The sequence below is a fragment of the Lichenostomus cassidix genome, chromosome 15, assembly GCF_008360975.1.
Source record: "Lichenostomus cassidix isolate B80296 chromosome 15, HeHo_3.0, whole genome shotgun sequence".
In the NCBI taxonomy this organism is placed as follows: Eukaryota; Metazoa; Chordata; class Aves; order Passeriformes; family Meliphagidae; genus Lichenostomus; species Lichenostomus cassidix.
In genome coordinates, this window is record NC_139496.1 from 6,117,266 (window position 1) to 6,139,617 (window position 22,352).

The 22,352-nt window shown below is 43.5% G+C and overlaps 1 protein-coding gene across 24 annotated transcripts in view; it reads left to right on the top strand.

Moving 5' to 3' along the window:
• FBRSL1 (fibrosin like 1) overlaps positions 1–22,352 on the top strand; it is a 503,769-nt gene that overhangs the window by 25,285 nt on the left and 456,132 nt on the right. Inside the window, exon 1 of one of the 24 annotated variants that reach the window (XM_085075772.1) lies at positions 8,681–8,764. The exons of the other annotated variants lie outside the window; for them this stretch is intronic. The gene's annotated coding sequence lies outside the window, so the exon portion shown is untranslated. Of the gene's footprint in view, positions 1–8,680; positions 8,765–22,352 lie in introns of those variants that run through there. 24 annotated transcript variants of the gene reach the window in all.

A 22,352-nucleotide genomic window follows, 5' to 3' on the forward strand; every position in this document is an offset into this window, starting at 1 on the left:
CCTTCCTCTCTTGGGTCTGGAGGAGCCCAACAGGTCTGTGACCTCCAGCTGCAGGGCTTTGGTGTGTCCCAAAAAATACCCAAAAATGCTCTTTCTGTCCAGCCCTGAGCAGCACAGTGCATTTCTTGCCCTTGGTGTTTTGCTCTGTCTCAGGGATGTTCTGAAACCCTCTGGAGTCTGACTTGGTCTGGGAAAGAACAGCATTTGCCATCTGAGAACACAGAAATAGTTGCTCCCTAGCTGGTGCAATTACCAGCTGACTAATTTGGGAGTGTACTTAGACACCATGTGGTTTATTGTCAAGTTTCATTATAATTTCGCGAAATCTTAATAATGAAGTTTGGAAAGGGAAAAAAATCCCCACAACCCAAAAATCCCCACGGTTGGGAATGATAAATGTTCTCCAAAGTAATACTATTAAATTTATTTTTAATTTAATTTTTCTTTAAATATGAATATGCTTGTAGAAGTTGATGCTTCTGACTCTAGGGAGGTTCTTGTTAGCAGCCTGGGGGTCCTGTTGATGGCAATTGTAGTAAATGAATTTTAATAAATATGAAATTATAATTCTGTTCCAATTCTCCTACCCTATTGAAATACAATTGTGATTTGGCCTGGAACACACCTTTTTACTTTTGTTTTATAGAATAATGAGGCTTGTGGGGCTGGTTTTTTCTCATTTCTTTTCCTTGAGAAATCAATTATGTATTTTATGTGGTGCCAGAGTAAACAGCACATACCAGAGCAGAGCAAAGAGCACAGCAGCTTGACTCTAATTCCAGTGTTGCATCTTGTCTACCTTAAATCTCTAGCCATTTTAAAACCACTTAGAATTAATTATTGAGCTTTAAAGCTCCTCTTCTCTGGTGCCTGCCTACAGTAGCCAGCAACAGAAAGGAGGACTTGGATATAAATAAATGGTGTTGCATTGCATTCTCTGGTTTGAAGACATCTTTTTTCTCCTCATTTGTAACCTTTCAAGTGGAATTGCCTATTGAAATGTGACTGTTGGTGTTGAATCAAGTGGCAGGGCTCCATGAGACTTCAGAGTGCTGTGCAGTGACAGTGCAGAGGAAATTAGGTGTTTCAAAGGGCTGAACAAATTAGAAGGCAGAGAGTGCTTCTTACGGCATATTAAAATAGGAGTTTTAAAGGGCCTTTGAACTTATTTTTCAGTGGCTGGGTCAGAAACACGCTGTTTAGCTTGACAAAACTGCTCTTTCCTCTTTTGTTTGCTTGCATTGCTGGGTCTAGGGGAAGCAAGAAAGGAGGTTTTATATAAGCAAGCTTGTTCAAAAGCTTCAATCACTTGGGTTTGTTGTTGGTGTTTCCTAAATATTCTTTAGCACTGTTAGCACTGATGTATTTCTGAATTCTTGCTTTGCCATGATTGTTGTTAAATCCTCCTGCCGGCTGCAGCTCAGACCAGGTCCAGTGTGTGCTGTTGGTTGCTGGAGTTTCTTCCAGAAGGTAAATGTGTGACACCTTTAGAGCATCCTCACCACCTCAGCAGTTGCTGTGTACCTGTTCTGTCCCCTCTTATCCCTCCTGGCATCTCTCCCCCGAAATGCCAGGCTGCCTGCTGTGGCCATCTTTGATCAAACAGCTTTTATTTTCATTCTCTACTGTGAGAAACTGCTCCAATTTTAGTCATGTAGTGGGTAGAAACAAACCAAGAATCTACTTGGAGGAAACATAGCGTATCCCAATTAGCCAGAAGAAGCAAGAAGAAAAACATTGAGAGCAAACCCAAGCAAGCAGCCAGGAAAGCCAGCACTGTTTATTTTTGGCAGGAGCTGCTGAATGGAAGCTGCTTGTAGTTAATGCTGTTGGTGGCAAGACGCAACCAGGGTCAGGTTACAGCTCGGATTCAGTGACCAGTAAATGGTTTTCCTTTTTCTCTCTCCTCACTTCTTCCCCTTCTCTTGCTTTTGCACAGACCTTTGGAGGACTTCTCTGGCCCTGGGTGCCCCGAGAGGAAGATGCTGGGCTGGTGAAATGATTTCCAGCAAACCCAGCAGCTCGCTAGCTGCTGCACATTGGCGAGGGCTCTGAGTGCGCCTGTTGTGCTGCTCCTGGCACCGAGAGTGCTGCTTGTATTTCAAACAGTCAACTTTACAGGGACAGCCAGACTGGGCCAGTGCAGTGACCTGGGCCAGTCCAGCCCTGGCAGAGGGGACAGGAGCTGCTGCAGTGGCCACAGAGAGCCAGGCTGGCAAGGTTGCCATCAGCATGCGGACAGCGTGTTAAACAGATCGTGTCTTGTGATGCTGCGGTTTGATCACAGCCCAGTGTAGGAATGAAGCCTTTTGATAGGGGTGAAATGCCCTGCTGGAAGATAAATAGAGGAATTCCTTAGGAAACAATAGGGAGAGCTGCTGGAAGATGGAAGATGTGTTTGCTGGTGGGTGGGAAGAACCCCTTCCTTTCCCACTCTGCAGCCCTTCTGCCTCTCATCCTCTGTGACTTTCAAAGTCACTTTTTGTTTGCTCCTCTCTGGAATCTTAAAAGGAGATAAAAGTCATGCTAAAAAACCAACTCCACAACAAAAAATAACCACCCTCCCTTTCAAACACAGGCAAACAAACCCAAACACACACAAACAACAACAAAAAACCCAAACAGTTTTAAAACTAAGTTTTGTGTTCTCATTCCCTTCAATTGCTTCACTGCTTGTTTTCTTTCAAGGAGGAAAAAATCCAAAACAGAATTTGTGTTTGTTTGTAGTTTAGAAGAGACTTACTTCTCTCAAAGCAGAATATGGAGTAGATGTTTAAATACAATTTTGCAAGGTAAATAGTTTCCCTCAGTCTTCCAGTGCAACCACTTTAAATACTTGTATTCCCTGTTTTACAGTTTCTGGATTGAAGCAGCAAAGAAAATTCCCCCACCAGCATCCTCTGAACTGCGAGCAGAGATCTGTTATCTAACCCACAGTCTGGCGTGTTTATTAATACCTTTTGCTACAGCGTTACAGTTCATTAACACCGAGTTGGGAAGTTTTAAATCCCGACAACAAATACTTTCTAATTAGAGTTAAGGGATAGCTTGTTGAAGCTGTAATCTTCTGATTTGCTTTAATGGCTTTTAAGAAAGAAAAAAAAAGAAGAAAAAAAGAAAGCTCACATCTCTACAGAGTTGTTTCTGTGTGGCAGAACTATTGGAAAATTGGTCATCTCCTGGCAGGCAATGTCTGTGTTATTTTTCCTTCTCCTCCCTATAAATCAATTATTACAACTAGTTTTCTCCTTTTACTGTGGTTCCTTTTTTGTGCAAGAGTTCAGATGTGAAATGCAGCATTGCTGTATTGCTGTGTGCAAGTGCAGAATTGAGATGCATTGGCTGTAGTGCTGGGGAGCCCTGCTGCATTTTTCATATTCCCATTTAGTGAGACTCGAAGATTAGCTGCAGCTCAGTCATCCTGCAACATTTCTGGAAGTAACCGAAAATCCATCTAATTGCAAAGCCCAAAGCTAATAAAAAGCACATATGTGCAACTCTCACAAAAGAGAGCAGCTAAAGATTGGAAGGCTATTGTAATCTTATCTCAGTGGGGGAAAAATTAAGGGTGTATTTGGCTCAATTTATTCTCTTTGTCTCCCTAGCTGTGAGAATCAGTAATGACCATCTTCCTGCAAAACTGGTGTTTTAAATTATCTCCTTTTTGTCGTTGGGTGGTCACTGCATTGCTGAGGTGGCCTTGGTGGCTGGTGAGGGTGAGATCTCAGCTTCAGCAGAAGTTCTGAGATTTCAGAGCCACTGCTGTTGGGTTTCAGCAGGCTGAAGGAAGCCAGGGTTTGTGTGGAGGGTGGTTGAGTTGATTCAATTAATTCAAATATGTCCCACCCACCAAATGGTGGGACTGAGCACCAGCTTGAGCATTTAAATATTGGAACAATTGCTTTTTACTACTGTGGGGAAAAAAAAATATTGAATTATTTCCTCTTTAAAGGAAACATTGAGTCTCTGGATGGAAATGGTTGCTGTTTATCTCTGGAAAATAACAATATGCTGAGCAGTTCCCAGCAGCTACATTTGTTCCCCTTGGAGTATCTGACCAGGAAGAAGGTCTTGTGAGAGAATCTAATGCTCCTGACTGGGCACAGGAATATTCAAGTACTTAGGAGCTGAGTTTAATTTTTCACAGGCAAGTGTAACTGTTGAGAAAGCAGATGTACTACTTTTAGTTCAGTTGTGCAGACTTCTCACATGTTTACAGTTAAGGAAATGGGAAGTCCCATGGGAGGTTGGGGGAAATACTTGGAAACATGCTGTGGCTCTCTGCTAGATCAAGGCTAGTGCTATACTAATTTTTTAAATTTTCATTCTACTAATATTTTGTTAGCCGAAAACCCCTAAAACTTGCAAGAAAACTGCACAGCAGTGCTTTTAGTAATTTTCTTATTCACAAGAGCCTGGAGCAATTCTTAGATTTTCTGCTAAGCTGTTGAGATGACTCCCATGTCATTTCTGCTGCTGATACAAACCTTGCTAGTGAGACAAGAACACAAGAATTTGCTTTACCCAGTGCTGGGATGGGCCAGCATGGTGTCCCTGTGACAGCTGACCACAAACTGTGCCAGGGCAGCCCAGCTGCCTGTTCTCCCCACGTGGGTGTTGTACCAGATCTCATCTCCTGTCTGGGCTGAGTCAGGAGTTTCCCCATCCTCCTGCACAAAGTCCATAGTGCAGCCTTCAGGAAGTGACAGCTTTGAATGTGGTTTGCCTTAAAAAAAAAAAAAAATCAATTTGTCATGTATTGCAGTTATTCTGTGAAGAGGAATAAACCATGCTGCAATATGATGTCCTATAAACAAGCCTGTGTAATCTTTTCATTCCCTTTAGTGAGCTTCACCCACTCCTTGGAGCAGAGGGCAGGCTTTGTGCTGGCCACTGCTCAAAGAGCTCTTGGGCCTTTTCAAAGTGGAATTAAGACTTGAAAATGGTGCAGTTTGTTGGCAGAAAAACCACAGTGACATTCTGGGTTTTCTGTGAGCACTTTGCCTCATTCCTGAAGCAGAGATCCCAGTTCCAGAGCAGTGAACCCCAATGAACTCGAGCTTTCCTTGCTTTGAGGGAGGTCTGCATGCTGTAGTAGGAGCAAAACAAATACATAATCAGGCCTTAAATTCAGAGCAGCATTGATACACTGCTTTGTCTGGGCACTGCTCTGACTCAAAAGGAGATTGAGAGTGAGCTGTTAGAGCTGAAATAATGGAGCGGTTGTTTTGAATTTGCAGCAGGTAAAATAAAGCTTCGACCACTCTCACTCAGGTTCTTGGGGGTTTTGTTTTGGTTTTGGTTGGGATTTTCTCTTGGTGTGCAGGCAGAACTTGGTGGTGTGATTCCCCTGCCCACCTACTCTGTGGAGACTTCCCTGCTCAACTCAGACTTTTAAATAAACTTTTTACCAATTGTATTTTTTTTGAAGCGAAGTATTGTGGTGGAGTCTTAGTAAATGAGGACTTTTGTGTATGTAACTCCTTCAGACTTGCATTTTGGAAGTGTGTCTGAGGTGGAAGGCAGTGGAACATGACTCACAATGAGAATTATTTCCCTCCCACCAGTCTTTGAGCAGGTTGGGTTTGATGGCTGAGGAAATGACAGTCTGACTAGTCTGTAAGGTCAGTGGGATCCAAGCACTTTCTGTTAAATCTCTGTTTCTAAGATTTTCTGAAGTTCTTGGATTCAGTCCAACAGTCATTTCCTAGTTTGTCAGGAAATTGTTTTGCTGCTTTATTGAATGAACTGCAAAATAATTCCGAGGAGGGGAAAATGTCTTAGGGAGAGTCTCAGCAATGCTTTAGCTGCTGGTGCCTGGTAAAACTGTGTACATCAAAGGTACCCATCCGGCTTTTTTATCCTTATTGCTTTCAGCAATGATATTAAATTGATTCTCAGGCAACTGGAAAATGCTGGGTGGAAGTTAATCAATAAATGCACAGCAATATCTCTCCATCCATACCAGCAGGACCCAGATTGATGGAGGACCTGCACCCCGAGTGCAGCACAGGAAAAAATGGCTGTAAAGTTTTTCCTCCTCAAAGACTGGGTGGAATGTTTATGAGCTGGGTTGAGAATCTTCTCCTTAATCCTCCTGGGCTGCTGTTTTGGTGTTGGCCTTTCACAATGTACTTTCTTCTGGATGTGGTTCTAGCCTTCAACCTTTATGGCCAAAGAATGAAAACCAGCCCACAAGGAATTTCACGTTTTACATCAGTGTCAATGACTTTTAATTTACAATATAATGGAAACAACATCTTAGTTTTCCTTTCACGGGTCATACTTGGTATTTACTTTATTATGTGTTCCCTGCTAGTGTCCCACCCTCTTGCTGCATAACTTGTTTTCCTGGAGGCTGGACCTGCCTCTAGATGAAAATATTGCCAAGCAAAAACTAAATAGCTGGCTCAGATTAACTGCTAAAATTTTTTTCTACCAAGTCTGTGTAGGAGGATAGAAAGGGAGAGGCTGTATCATGGCTGCAGCATAATGCAGAAGTCATATGCTAAGTAACTTCCAGCAAGTAGTAAACTTTTTCACTAAGTTGATTTTAAGAAATATGAAAAAGTGACACAATAATAGTGCACTTTGAGTATTGTCCTCCTTCTCTGCACTGGCCAGGCTTCTGCTCTGCCTGCCAAAGCCCAAGCTTCATATAATAGATGCTTTCTTAAAATAAAGCTGTATTGAAAACCAGTGAGAGGCTTTAGTGATACTAAACCCCCACCCAGTTATGAAATGCTCAAAGGGGTTTTTGTTTTTGTGGGTTGTTTTTTTCCTGTTGTGGTAAAACTGATAATGTGATTGGGGAAATTAGGGAAGGGGGTTGGAACCTGAATATGTGTTTTAGAAGCACCCAGACTTTAAATGTTTTGTTGCTGAGGTGAAAGTGGTACTTATGTGCTGCTGAGGAGCTGAGTTCAGATTTTTCCCCTCCTGGGCTGTGTAGAGTCCAGAAAAATATTGAGACCAGCAACATTTAAGGCTGAGGACAGTCCAGATATTCTGGACCAGAACCCTTCCAAAGGGTTAAGTAGTTTCCAAAGAAATGCCCCCTTCGAGATGCCAATGTTTGATCCCAGACACAAGTAACTCTAAAAAAATCCTGGTGTAATTCACTGGATTCCTGCTGCAAGGGAGGCTTTTGCTTTTGATGCACAGTTTGGTGGGAGCCTTGGGGAGGATGTGAAATTCCCTGCTGATGCCTGGTTTTGGGCATGAGGGAATGAACTTTGCATGGAGGCTAATGGCCCATGCAGTGGAGCAAAGCCACATTACTTCCCTGGGGAGCCAGAGGCAGTGGAAACAATCCTGAAATGAAAGCTCTAGGTGATCAGATACTATATTGAAAAAATCTTGGGCTTGTTGGTGCCCAGCGTCACCCTCCTCTCCGTTTCCAGCTGCTGTCAGCCCAGGTGGGAGCTGTTGCAGCAATCACTTTGGAGGGTCAGCAAAGCAGGGCTCCTTGTGCTGCCAGAGACTTTTGGGAGGAACACCTGTGTGACAGTAAGTCTGTTCCTGCCGTTCCAGCCTGAACAATGCAGGGAAAATGCCCCGGGAGCAAAGTGTGACTCAGCAGGAGAGCTCTGCTGTGTGTCCACACCAGACAGTGCTGCTCACGTGAAATATTCTCTTTTCCAAAGTGCTCCAGCAGTCCAAAAGCCGTGTGGTAGCTTTGCCTGCTGGCATTGCTCTAGGTAAGAGTTCTCTCCAGGCTTATCTCTATCCCCTCTAAGCAGGGACGTGTCAGACCTTAATTCCCTTCACTCTGTGTCACTGAACCTCAGCATCTCATTTTATCCTGTTACACAGAGACTGAAGGAAGATACAACCATCTGAGGGCTGCAGGAGCTGGGCTGGACTGCAGTGCTGCTCCAGCAGGATCTGCCTGAGCCTCTGATGAGGATTTCTGGCATTTCATTTCAGTCTAATGGGTTCCTGCTCTGTGTGCTCACAGGCTTCCCTCTGAGCTGAGCCCTGGTGCTCACACTCCATGAATAAAGAGCTGCTCTGTTGCTCCTGGGATCCTTAACACGATGCTAGGAGCTGTCTGATTTGTCTTTTGCTCTTCAAATAATTACTTAGACTTTAAGAAGTCTGAGAGCAAATTTCATGATGAGGGAACCTCATAGGTTACACAGAGCCCAGGCTGTTCTGCAGGAAGAGTTCATGCTTTGGCTTCTGCAGGATGTTTCAAAGCAAAGAGCTGTGTATTTATGTGTGTATAGCTGTGGGTCTGATGGGATGTGGATGCCCCAGGTGCCCCAGGCTACTGCAGAATTAGCCACAGCCTGGTGCTGGTGAGGTTGCAGGTACAGGTTTGTTGAGCTACAGCCTGAGCTGGAGTGCAATGTCCCAGATAAATAGGCCTGTGGGCCATGATCAGAAGAAACCCTTTATTTTCTCACTTTTTTTTAACTTCACAATCAGGTGAGCTGGATTTGAAAGGGCTCTGGATTTCACAGCTGACTTGGACAACTCGTTAATTATGCAGGGTTTTATATTCCACTTGCTGCAAGGGGAGGAAACCCACCCTTCCAAGGGTTAACTGATAGGGTTAATGGCTCTGTCTGCTCACTTGACCTGGTGTTCTGACCAGCTGCTAGTCGTGATGTAAATGAGCTTCTCACCTGAAAAGAGTTACCTCATTAAGTCTCACAGAAAATAAATGGATCCCACCTGACTCTGCCCAGAATGAGTGCTGTTAGCTGAGGAGGAAGGAGCTTTGCTCTTTCAACGTTGTGCCTTTTCATCAGCTCAGGCATCACAAATTTTAGTTCAACTTCCAAGGACAGGAATTTCAAAATTCCTTCCAAGGAATTTCAAAACCTTTTGTTGCTGATACAAAGTCCAGAAGAATTTCAGTGAGAAGACATGGTTGGCTGTCCTCTAACAATGACACATGCATTACATCCTTCTGTTGCTGCTTGTGGTCTGGAAACTTCTATAGAAAGCAAGTTGGATTGTAGTTGGAAGGAGCTGGGCTTTTTTGGACATGTTCAGTAAATACAAAGTATGAATTTTTTTATTTGGTGGTTTGTATATGCAGCTTACACATATTTGATGAAATGAAGTATATTTATTCTGAATAAGTATGAGAGATCTTTTCTTTATTTGAACTCTGTAGTAGGGAAGACAGGTGTATATTCTAATTTCATTTCTTCCTGATGGTGAAATCTCAGACTGGGAAGCTTGATCAGTGCAGACAAAAATAATAATAATAATTAAAATCCCCCCAACACCCCACTGCTATTAGAATTACAGTGGAATACCTGGCATAGTCTGAATTTAGGCAGCTTGCTTAGAAAAGAGCACTGCTGTGGGAGAGGCTTTAAAATGAAGGCTGGTTGCAGGTGAGAGGTTTCCTTTGAGTGGTGGAGCAGTTGGTAATAGCAGATCTCTTTCTGTGTGGCCCTTGCTGTCCCTGTGCTGTGCCCATGCTGCTGGATTGTTGTACTCTTGGTAATAAACTGCTCAGTCCCAGGAATCCTCACTCAGGCACTGGGGTGACACTGCTGTGGAGCTGCCAGACGTGGGCTATGGTGACTGATGGGTTTTTGTAGCATTATCAGAAGGCTGAAAGAGAAAACAACCATTAATATCTCTTGATGCAATGGCCAAAAACCCAACATGGGGGGAGACCAGATGCTCACACAAATGTCATGGTTAAACACTTAATAGGATTTGGGGGAATTTTTCTTTTCTCCAGATTGATTCTCTTAGTATTTCCACGGTCTCTACAGAGCTGTGCCGTTCTTCAGTGATGTTAAAACCAATTAGGGCAGAAGTTCTGACTTAGACTTTGAATTTTCAAGTTTAAACTAAGTTACAGATAGCTTTCAAGGTCAGTGTGTGTGGTTGCATGCTATGAAATTTAATTGATATTTTTCTTCCCTAAAGCACCAGCATATTAGCAGGCAGCTCATCACTTGCATAGTATTCCCCTGGCCATCATTAGATTTAACCTGGGATGCTTTATCTCTGAAGGACTTGTATTCAAATTTTAAATGCTTTCTTTTTCCAGAAATAAGTGATAAATTCTACTTAATGTTTCCAAAGGAAGTATGGTTGAGGAGGAAGGAGGATTTAAGAGTGGGAGTGCACACATGTAATAGTGAGCAGAAATGTTTTAGATGGAAAAAGATGGAGGAGCTGAAGTTAAAGGTCTTTAGAGAAAAACAAAGCAGAGAGTTTAAGTGGATGAATATTGCCAAGATAGAAGTAATTTTTTTGTTGAAATATCTTAATGCAAAGTAACAGCATTTTCATTACTGTGCTTTATAGATGGTCAAAATGCTTGGAGATCATTCCTAAAGCATTAACAAATGTACAGAGAACAGGCACCATTTGTCCTCCAAAGAGCACGTTTTGGGGGATCATTTAAATCACATAAAGGTAATATGCAGAAGCACTTGCCCTCTCCAGTGGTTTGGACTCTTTTCAAGTTTTCAGTGGGTATCTGAGCAAGGCATTCCAGATTATTAATCACCTCATACTTAAGTCCAGGTTTTTCACAGCTAATGAGACTTTTCCAGAGCGGCCAATACCTGAACAGTGCATTTGGTATAATAACCTACGATAACAGAAAAATGATGTGTGAGCCAAATGTTATGTGATTCCAGTGCTGGACTCTGTCCTATTTATTCCTGGCAAGAGATCATGTACCATAAGGGAGTGGTGATGCTTCCAGAAATCCGAGGCACGTGATGTGTTTTTCCTCATTGAGGCACGAGGCGACGTGCCATGAAATGTCAGCTCCCTTTCTGTTTCATAAGTGAGTTTGTTCATTCCAGGGAGATGGCAGCATTTGTAATTAGGCAGGTGAGGCTGCTGGGAGGAGCATCCAGTGCCCCTTTCCAAATGCAGGTCAAGGTGTTGTGTGTGCAATCAGATCTATTTGTGTTTGGATTGTAAGTCAGAACGAGCAAAGCTCTGGCCTGTGAGAAGTCAAAGAGCAGAGGGGATTTTTATTTTAGTACATAATCAAGAGAAAGGAACAGTATCTTTTTTTTATGTTGATAGCCAGGATTAAATTATTCTTGGACTCATTATTAAATGAAGCATATGATTAAATATTGAAACAAAGACTATTATTTTTCATATCTGAGTTGGAATGAGGAAAAGGGGGGGGGGAAAAACCAACCCCTACGGATGAGTCAGTTCCTGTATCCAAAGCAGTGGGAGAGAAGGGAGCTGTTTGCTCACAGCTGAGTCCTGCCTTTGCAGCCTGGGGAGGAGGAGGTGTTTGCATGTGACTGGGGGCAGCAGGCAGTAGTTATTCCTCGTCACAGCTGTGCAGGTGGAACGAGGCACCTCTTGTAGGTGCTTCACCAGCATCCTCAGTGCTTGGCATCAAGCTGTAGGATCTGGTGCTTTTCTCAAAGGGATCCTCTCTCTGCCAGCATCAAGAGATAATGATCTCCCAGAAGACCCAATTTCCTGCTGCTGACTTACATATGTGTATATCTCTTAAAGCAGATGCTGGCTCAAAATGTACATTTAAGTGGATAAATAAATCCTGGAGTATTTAGTTGCTGTGGGAGGTCCCAGTGAGGTTAGTGCTGTGCTAAATCCTGCTCAGCAGGGTCCTGTTTTATTCAACTGCCCCAAGAGCTGTGTCCCAAGGGTCTGCACAGCAAAAGTGATGGACAAAAAGGAATGAAAGATGATTAACCCTGAACTGCAGGAGCTGTGCTTCAGGTCCTCAGTGTGCAGTTTTCTGAAGCCATGTGAGAGGCTTCCCAGAGGTTCAAACCCTATCTCTTGTTTATGGCTTGGTTACGTGTGTGTGCACATAAACCAAACAAAACCCCACCACCTCCAGCTTGCAGTGTGTTTCAGATGGGGGTGAATGTGCTTCTTTGCTCACAGTTTATGGGGAAGAAGCTAAATTGGTAGAAGTATGCCTGAGAGACATGGTATTTCTAGCTAAGTAGGAATATCATTAGGGATAGAAACTGGGAAGGCAAGTGAAATTGCCAGGCATGATTCCCAGTCTGTTTAGGTTTACTGTAAATTAATCAGTCTGATGTGGGAACTTGGGAACCTGGCTGATAGATGCAAAAAAGAATTCTTACGGGTGGAGAAAGTGATGTTTTGTTGATTTGTGTGCTACCAAACCTCTTTAGCAGAAAAGAACTTTTGGTTAGGAGTGCTTTGGATGGCAGCTCCATTGTGCTGTCAGCACTGGTCTGTCCTGCTGGGTTTAGTTTGGTTTCTGCATTCACTTCGGGGTTAAGGTGGTTAAAGCAGAATGACCCTTTTTCCCTAAATGAAATGAGAACATTTTAATTGATTTCCCTGCCATGCCCACAGCTGAGGAGTTTCCCTTGTGCAATTACTGGCCTTTTTCACATGATATGAAAATAAGGATTTGAAATGTCAGAGGAGAGCTGCGGATGAGAAATTGATTTCGGATTCAGGTGGTGTCACGTCGCGTGTGACAGTCTGCAGTGGGAGCTGAGTGAAGGAAAAGCCTGATGGTGTTGCAATGTACCATTCCCAGCCTCCTTCTCCAAAGGCACATTGCTGTTTCTCTTGTATCAGTCCTGATTCCCACAGCTGGGGCTGGAGGGGAGAGTGGGTGAGGAACTTGGCCTTTTTTCCCAAGGTTAGACATATCAAGCTCTCTTGACTCCAACCACAGTCAAGTGCTTGAAAGCTTGTTGTTCTCAATAACATCCTCAGTGTTTCTCTTTCTGCCAGGTGTGATTTTGGCTCAGAGCTTTGGTTTCACTCAGCCCATCACTGTCCCCTCCCACTCTGTCTTTCTGCAGCCTTCATACCTGTGCTCCTCCCAGAAACAGGGAGAGGGAGCTTCCCAAATGACCATGAGGATGATTTTGGTGATGAATGAAGCTGTGCTAATTGCAGGAAACACAGGAGGAGTTAGTAGCACAGCAATATGTGTGTTTTCTAAGGCTTCTTGCTGCTGCTCTGGTATATTAGCTGCCCTTGTGCAGTTTGTTGCTTGTTTGGTAAACTTTCTAGTACAGCTATTAGAAGTGTTTAGCTTATTGCTGCATTGATGGTGTTATTAATAGCCTTACTTGGTAGGAAGTTGATGCAGTAGGACAGATAGGCCTTACCCAGGCTCCATTTTGTTATTTTTATTAGTGACAGATGTGCTTTGTTGGCATGCTGTCCCCCACAGCTGAATTGCATCAAAGTCCTCATAGTCTTGGAACCATATAATTAAAAAAAAAATAAACTTGCTTGGGCTGTGGAGCTGAATTTTAGATTGAGTCCGTGGGGTTGTTTGTGTAATCACTTTAAAGTGTATCCCCAAACTTGCTGAGCAGTGTTTCTAAATCAGATTTCAGTCAAGCCTGCAGTGTCAATAAACCTCAGGAGTGACTTGGCAGGCAGCTTTTGAACTGTCACTGGGCAAAGTCCAGCTGCAGCCAGGCTTGCGTCACGAGCAATACCCAAATGTCCCACGAGGCAAGTGTGTGGAGTTGCAGTTTAATGTGTGTTTTCCTGTGCCTGGGACCTTGGAGCTCTTGTAGCCATCCCAGGACTGAGGGCTGCTGTGTTGATTCACATCTTTAAATAGCAGAACCTGCCATGGGCTGATCGCATCGATTCCAAACTGGCAACTAATGAAGCAGATCAAATACACCAGGGAGGCTCTGCTCTTCCAGAAATTAAAGTTTTCGCTATAGAAATGTGGAAATGGAAGACTATTAATTTTGTTCTCTTGACAGTTGTTATTAAATCCTACTTATTTCATGTGGTCTCAATTATTTTCAATTTTGACATTTCAGTGCACAGGAGATCTGTGCAAAAAAAAAAGCCCAGTCACTCTAGAAGTTACTGACAGATCTGGAAGTGTTTTAAGTGGGGAGACTTGGGTTTGTTACTGCTGCATCTGGAGCTAAAATGTCCACAATGAAACTCCCATTGCCAGTGCTGGAATCTGCCCCTTTGCAGTCTGCCTCAGTCCTGGGCAGGCAGCATTGTATTCTTTATGCCAGAGCTTCCCTTTCTGAGGTGTTCAGAACTCTAAGCAGAAGTGCAATGGGTTTGTTTATGTTCTAGCACCATTTCTAGGTGGAAAATGGTGTGAAAAGGGAGACATTTTATCCAAGGCTGTAGTGGGGATTTCCTAAGCATGTGTAAGCCTAAGCTAGAAAACCATAAAGTGAAGGGTCTGGAAAATAAGATCCTTTTGCTCCTATTAATGCTTAGAGGTGGCTTCCCAAGTTGCTTGGTGTGAAGACCATTATGGATTTTATTTTAAAGCTATGTCACATTTACTTCATTGCTCAATACAAAATATCCCAGTGCTAAATCAAACTAAACTCAATTCTTTTCCCCTCCTGTTTCTGCATTGCTGGTTTGATCCCTAGATATAGAAGATCAGCAGAAATTCCCCACTGTTTAAAAGGAGTAGAACTGGCTGGTGAGATTTTTTTTGGCTGTAGAATTAACTGGTGAGAGTGGTTTTAAAGTAATAGTGCAGGTCAGATGTGGGCACAAGTTGTGTGTTTTCAGAAAATGAGGGGCACAGTCCTTCAGCACGATTTTGTGGTCTTGCCTGCTCAAAATGTGCTTTTATACTTTCTGCTGGGCTTCACATTTTAAGCTTCCTTTTTTCACATGGCACTTGTATTTCAATTACTCCTATTGCCCTGTACCTCCTTGCTGATCTTTCATGGTTTGGGCAGTCCCTTTCTTTCCAAGTGCAATTCCCTCTCCACCTCGCTGGCCATCCCTCTGGTGTGGAACCTGCTGGGCTGCTGATGGTGATTAATGACCACACCGAGCCTGCTTGTCTACACTCCTGCTTTTCCTGGCACAATTGGGAAGGCTGAGGGGTCCACCAGGGCTCACAACAGCAGCTTTGCACTTTACTCCATTGCCTGCCACCACTCTCATACTCACAAAACTTGCTTGTATTTCTTGGAGCAGTAACGGCGCTTGTCTAAAATGGTGTGAGTGTGCAGCAGGCAAGAGTTGGAGCTGTTTGGGATGCTCATGGCTCTGGTGAGCCAGGAAGGCAGAGGTGCTCAGTAAGGGGAGAAGGATCCCTGCTGCCTTTTTCTTCTTAAAGTCTGTTTTTTGTATGGCTTTTGCCTTTCCCAGTCAATGGAAGGTGAGGTTCAGAATCTTGCAGTGCTAGATCCTGCTGCTGAATCTGATTGCTCAATCTCCACCAGTACTTTTGGGAGGTCAGTGGGACTTGGCTGCACCTGAGTGTTCCTTACCCTGTGAATTATTTTTGTTAGAAATGGGAATGAACCTTGTGAATTTGATTTGTTTCCCAGAAGTTTATCTTCTTACTCTCAGCTGATGTTTCTGGTGACTTTTTTGTTACCATCAGTACCTGATTGAGCAGTTCTATTGTGTTAATCCAAGCCAGGGTTTTTAAGGAGAATGTCAATCAAATTAACTTTGGACAACCTTTGTCCTGCTCTGACTGACTTTAATCTTTGCTCTGGAGAGGTCTGTGACCACTTCAGCAGGTGACCTGTGTGTCTGCCCTGTGGTGGTGTTATCTGGACCTTTGTTGGCCATCCATGAGGGTAATTAATGCCTGCACATCCTTAATTTTGAAGGGCTACAGGAGATGTTTTCTGTAATGATGAAACTGTTGGGAACTGTCTGAGGGAAGTGAGAGAAAACTGGAGTAGAGTGAATTTATAAAACTGTCTTTGTGCAAGGGGTTGGAGATGACCTTTTCCTGCAAGGGTGGGAGCACCTGTCTCACTGTCCCTGCAGTTTTCATGTGAGCACTTGAGGAAAAAATCAGATTGGGAACATAGCCAAATTTTCACCTTTCAGAAGGTATCTTGCAAAACTGGCTCCAGTTACTGTGCTCTGGGATTGCCTCCTTGCAACTGTTGGGGAAGGGTTGGTTTGGTTTTTAATTGCTTGTCATCTGAAATAAGGCTCCAAACCTTCTCTGGCTTGGGTTAAAAAAGACCTGTCCTCAAAAGTGAGTAATTTCCTGGCTGTACATTGCTTGTAGTACATGTATGAGCCAGAAAAAGCTCTTCAGTCTCAGAAATCCAACGAGACATCTGAAGAGTGAGGCTTCTGGTGATTTGAGTCTCTGTCTCCTGATGTGTGTATCGAGCCAAATCTAGAATGCAGCTTTTCCTGTGTAATGGCAGATTGATGTGCACTGGTTTTGTCAGAGATGCCGCTGTGTTTGAGGACTGGGGAAGGTACCTACACTTCATGTGCAATATTAAATACTGCTTCTGAAATGAAAGATTACTCTTGATTAGTGAGTCCAGTTTAATTATTATTTTCAAGGAGAAAATTCTTCTAATAAAACAGTGGTTTACAGTTCAAGAGTTATCCTGAAGTGACCAATCAGCAGATATTTTTGTATCCAAAAATACGAACAGCAACTTGACTGAAACGTTATTTTTCATTTTTAGAAATTGAGTGTATTGGCTAAGGCTTGGAGCTTGGGAGCTCTGGCTGCAGTCAGTATTATCAGTTAGATTTTACAGATAGGAAGTTGAGGCAAAAAGTAAACAATTTGCCTGAGGTCAAATGAGAAATATGTGACAGCTACTGATGTCTCCTTATTCTTTTTTGGCTGTGTCTGCTTAGAACTTGTCAAAAGCTACTTCCCCCCTTCCCCCAAGCTTTTTATAGCACCTAGCACTCTGATTTTGGTTTAAGCCTTTAGCCTTTGATTTGAGGGAACAGTGGCTCCTGTAACATGGTAGTGCTGAGCCCTGTGAGTCTCTCAGCATGTAACGATCAACATTTGAACAGAAGTAGCTAAAGGATTGCAAATTCTCTTAATTCCCTTTCTCATGCTGTCTGATGCTGTCTGCTGTCGTGCTAATAAATTCACAAAGCTTCTGTGATTAAAAACTTGAGAACCTGGTGCACTTTATGAGCTCTAATTAAAAGCAGTAGAAAACTCGAAGCTTTCTTTGAAGGGCTGGAGGTGGCTTTGAGAGTTGGTTGCTGGCACAGGGCTGGGGCTGTGGCAGCCTGGTGGGGTTTGCTGCAGGGCAGGATGTGGTTCTGTGCTGGTTCTACCTCTGCAGCCCCAACCAGCACGTTCAGGGAGTGTCTCACTGACTCACAGGCGTCTTGCTGTGACCTGGGTATTTTTGCTCGGTGCTGCAGTGGGTCACTGACTGATGTGGCTGAGTTACTGAAGAGAACAAAAGGAGTGCTAGCAAAAATAAAGTGCTTTTTGCCAGTGCCTAGTCCGTGAAAGTGGTGTGTTTGCATGGTGAGAGTCTGTGTTTAGTGGTTCCAGATTTAAAAACAGTTTGTCCTTTGCCTCCAGATCCAAGGATGGCACTTCACCTTCCCTCTGTCAACTGATGTGCTGCAGAAGTTGCACTCCTGCTCTCCTGAGCTGTTGGTGCCACAGGGCTGGCTCAGGGTCACCCAGGGAATGTTTCAGTGAAATAGGAGCAGTGGGTAGCAGAAATCTTTGTGTCTAGGCAGCCTGGTCTGTGCAGAACTGGGTGGGTGATGCTGTAGCCATGGGTGAGGGGATGGGGAAGGTTGGAAGCAACTGTTGTATTCAGCATTGGCCATCATCACCCAATGAAAGCCACCACTGCCCTCCTCATGGAAGGAAATTGAGGTAAAGCAGTGTCATGCTGTCCCCAGTCCTCCAAATTTCACTGCTTGGCTTTAGCCACAGAGCTGTTGTCTCTCTTAGTTTGGTCTGCTCTTGATTTACTATCAGAAATAAATGTAATTTCGGCTTTGAGTTGGTGCACTCAATAAACTCTGGCTTCTTGGCTGCTAACCTGAGCTGAGTAATGCTGAATGAATGAATCATCTCTGCACAGCAGCAGCTGGGGAAAGGCTTCCTTCAGGGATCGATCCTGCAGTTTGTTTAGCAGCACAAAGGGCAGTGGCTGTGGTGTGCTCGTGGTTCAGGGTGCAGCAGGGTGGGTTTAAATCAAGGAACACCAGAGCCCAACTGGGAGTGCTGGTGCTTAGCCCTGCCCTGCATCCCTGGGAACCAGAAGACAAGTACCCCGCTCTGCTGGAAGCTTGATCTTATTAAAGAGTAATCAGCAGAGGATATGTGAGCATAATTTACTGGGTATCAGAATGTCTCTTTAAACATTGCACTGAATTAAAAAAGAAAAACTGCTATGCGTGGTTTTATTGTTTCTTTATGAAATACAGCTGTTCTATTTGTGTTTTCCCTCATTATATTCACTGTCCCTCAGCCATTCATCATTACAGCTCTCCAGAGCTGTGATTGCTCCCCAGTCTCAATGTTAAAAACCCATTGGAAGAGTCCAGTTGGAATTTTCCAAGCACGCATGGCATCTTGGCATCAGAGTTCTCATTAATTTTTGTGACATTAAGGGTTGAGATCCCACAGGTAGTGTTTTGGAAATATTTAGTTCCTGTGAATTAAAAAATGGTGAGGGAATTTTTGCCTCCAAACTCTTTATTTTTTGTTCCCTCTTTTATCCCTTGAAGTGGCTAGAAGCAAGCACTGCCGCTATCCTGTTAGTGAAAGCTCCCCTCCAGCAGTAAATGGGAGCTGGTGGTGTGGTAGGGAGCCTGTAGCTGGCACACAGAACACTTGAATTAAAGCAGCATCTCTGCAGGTACATATTTAAAACTAAAATATTACAGCAAGTTAAAACAACTTTGGCAGCATGTGCAAATTACTTGGCAAAAGTGTTAATTTCCTTGTTAAACGTCGTAGCAGAAAGGGCCTTTGATCCCAGCAGCCTGTTGGGAGTCCTTCCTAATTGTTATCAAACTATCCTGTAGCTTTAAACAGATAAGACCTAATTAGCTAAAGTGGTGCTGCATTTTTTCAAAATAAAGAGTGCCCTCTCAGTGTTAGGCACCTGTGTTTCTGTGCTGTCAGCTCGAATTACGTGTTTGGTGCAGTGCCCAATGCAGGACTTCAGGAGAGAGCTTGACTGTGGCTCTCAGTGACTTCCAGGAGAGGAGAACATGGCTTGTAGAGTGACAGGAACAAGGTACAAATAACCTCCTTCAGATGGGAGGCAGAATGTTAAATGTTTTTCATGACAGCAATATGAAGGGCTGATAAAGTCTTTTTTTTGTATCCTTTGTGCTGTAAAAAGGAGCAGGGGAAAATGCATCAGTGGAGCAAGGTCTGACTTCCTTGTCCAAATGTAAAGAGTCTTCTCCACATCAAAAGATGACTTTAATGATGAATCTGAAATTCTCTCTGCTATTTTTAGCCTCAGGCTATTAGTGAGGCCACCACAGAGGAGAAGGAAGGAGAGATGTTGGAAATGCAATATTCTTGTGTCTCCTCCACCCATCTGCTTCCAATGGGAAAACTGAAGCAGTAAGGATTTGGTTCAACACCTGTTAGGTTACTCAAGGAAAAACAAAGACTTTGCCAGATGTTTAAGGAGAAACATATGGCAGGCAGGGAGGGAGAAACTGTGCCAATTTGTCTGTTTAATCAATCAAACTTGCAACAATCAATGCTATTGTCCATACTCTTAATAAATAATTGTTCCCATGAAATACTGTTTAATGCAGAGTAGAACTAAACTAATGGCCCATGGCAGTGGGCAGAATGAAGGATGCAGTAGCTTTTCCTTCCTTCCTTTGCTGATGGCACAGAGCTTTTGAATTTTTCTTGTTTTGTTCTGTGTGCCTGAGACCCAAACAAAACAAAAAATCAATTCTGGGAATAGATCAAACCACCTGCACAGTTTTCAGAGGTCATTTGAATTTTAGCATTAGGGAATATCAGGGAAAGTTGTTTTGCAAGGTATTTTGTGGAGGTGGATGTTGGTTCTTGGAAGTTCTTAGGCTTAGGTTCATTTTTGATATGAAGTAGAAATAAAAAACCCTGGCTTTGCTTTCACCACTGGCTGCTACTGATTGCAGCCTATCTAGAAAAATGCTGCTGCTGTAAATCCAGAGCAGCCCCTTTAGTGGTGTGAAAGGCAATGGTTTTCAGTGGTTTCCTGGAGAAAGACTTCTTTCCAGGTCCCATCAAAGATGCTTTTAGACCTGCAAGGATTGAACCCTGAGTGTTTCACCTGCCCCCTCACCCTGGCTGTGTCCTCCCGTCTTCAGCCATGGGTCAGAAGGCAGTGAGCAAGCTGGGGATGCTTTCTCAGTCATACAAATGTGGAGCATGTTAGGATAAACAACTTGTCATTAGAGGCAGGGCACAGTTCAGTTCCTGACATTATCTCGCCGTGGTTCGCCTTCTGTCGCATCGTAATGATTAATCACAGCCCTGTGCCATGTGTTACCAGGCAGCCTGCATTTGCTTAGCAGTCAGGAACTACTACAGTGCTCTGCTGCCTTAATCCCCTGAGACTGTTTTCTAATGCTAACAGTGCTGAACAATGGGCTATCATGACAGCTTTTGATTGATCCTCTTTTTTTTTCTTTCTCCCTCTTTTGCAAGGAACTGGGAATTTCCCTGGTTAAGATGCTTACTTAGCTACTTTTTACTGTCAGTGATTAAGAACTGCACTGGTTGCTGCCATTGTCAAATAACTTCTAACTCTTCTCTAATCCTCTATTTGACCAAGCAGAAAATAAGTGTATTTCTCTTCTGTGAGTTCAGTGTGTGCTCATGAATTGACTGGTAACCAAGTACTGGGTCAAGCAGAGGGGAGCATTTAGAACTCAGGTTTGTTTCAGCTGCCCTGTACAGCTCACCCCTGTTCAGGTACTGGAGAGGGTGAGGGAGCCTGAAGGACCTTAAAAAGTCTCAACTGACATCCTTGGATGCCAACTCTGCAGCCTTTTCTTCATTAAAGAGCAGCTGGAACTGGTTTTATTCTGCTTAGGAAACAAGAAACCCCAGTTGCCACAGAGCGTATACAGTTTGTTAAAGGGAAGGCAGGGTTTGTCTCGCTCTGCACAAGAGCTGGATGGGAGAGCCTTTCTCCCTAGGATGTGGGAGCAGCAACATGATTTTAAAAGTCACTAAAGTCAGCTAAAGACAATATTTTTCTCAATTCATACCTTTATTGCTGATGTCAAGAACTTGTTCAGACCTGGCTCAGTGTATACTTTAGCTGTCAGGCTCTCTGTGCATGTAGTGATTATTGTTAAGGGAAGCATATGCTAATCCGGGTCGAAATATGCTTTTTCTCTATTTCCTGACACTGTGTTAATTAAAACATCCCTTTGCTGTGGGAGCTGCTGGTGGTGAGTGCCATCGTGTTTCCTTAGCAGAGCTCAGCTCAGGCTGGGCTTTGCTGCCAGCCCAGGGCTTGGAGGGTTGTGGATCCTGTCCCTCCTTCTGCTGGGCACCTCCTGCCTTTGACCAGAATTGAAGGATTAGTGGAGAAATTGGCTAAAATGCAGCTTTTGAGAAAAGCTGAAGTCTGTAGCAGAGTGCTCCAGTCTGAATGATTTATGGCCATTTCTTCCCCACCCTCTGCACTGCTGTGGCTTGATTTTCTGGGAATGAAAGATGCCAGAAGGTGGAAGGGGAAAGGGCTGTGTGGCCTATCCTTTTTCCCCAACCTCATATAATCTCCTTAATTTTCTTTGCATAAACCGATTCTCATTTCCTGGTATTTCCAGGCACCTTTTTTCAAACTGTGGGAGGCATTATGTCCATTCTGGAATAATGGAACTGTGCTTTGCATTAGGGGCTAAATTATGCCCCTGTAGAATTTTTAATTGTTCTTTTTTCCCCCCCCTGACTTTCTGGGTATCTGAAGGAGGCTTTCCTGCTTTAATCCAGATCACTGGGATTTGGTTATATATCAGATGCAAATCTCTTTGCATCCATAATCCTTCTTTATAAACTGTTGTTGACTTTTCGATCTATTTTTTTTTTAATTTTATGCCCTATCTCAATGGATACATATGTTCTGAGGTTTGAATTTTTGAGAAGTACATCCCAAATGAGTTATGAGGCAGATCTGTCCTAATATGGTTTGACAGCCTGCTGTGAGGATTGTGCTAAAATACAGTATCTACCCTGTCTAAACTCTTGCGTTTTCTGAGATGCAGGGATGAAAAGTTTGTCACTATTCTAAAGACTTTTTTTTTGTTGTTTTCACCAGACTTTGAGGCTTTGAAAGTGCTGTGGCCTGAGATATTCAATATTTGCTTTTGTATGTTCTTAGATATTCACTTGTTGAAGGAAGCATGAGGTGCCTGCAGTGGTTGGAGGGATGTTGAGGATGTGGCTGGAGCTGAGCTGTGGTTGCTGCAGGGGCATTGCTCCCCTGGCAGAACAATCCCTTGTGCTTACCAGGCTCAGCTCTGGAACCAGGGGGAGGAAAAAAAGTTGAAGCCATGTTTTATTCAGCATTAGTGTAATCCAAGGGTGTTACATCTTGGTGTTTTGAAGCACAATGTGCTTCTACTCTCTAAGGGTCGTAATGGAGAAAAGAGGAATTCTGTAATTGAAATTACTC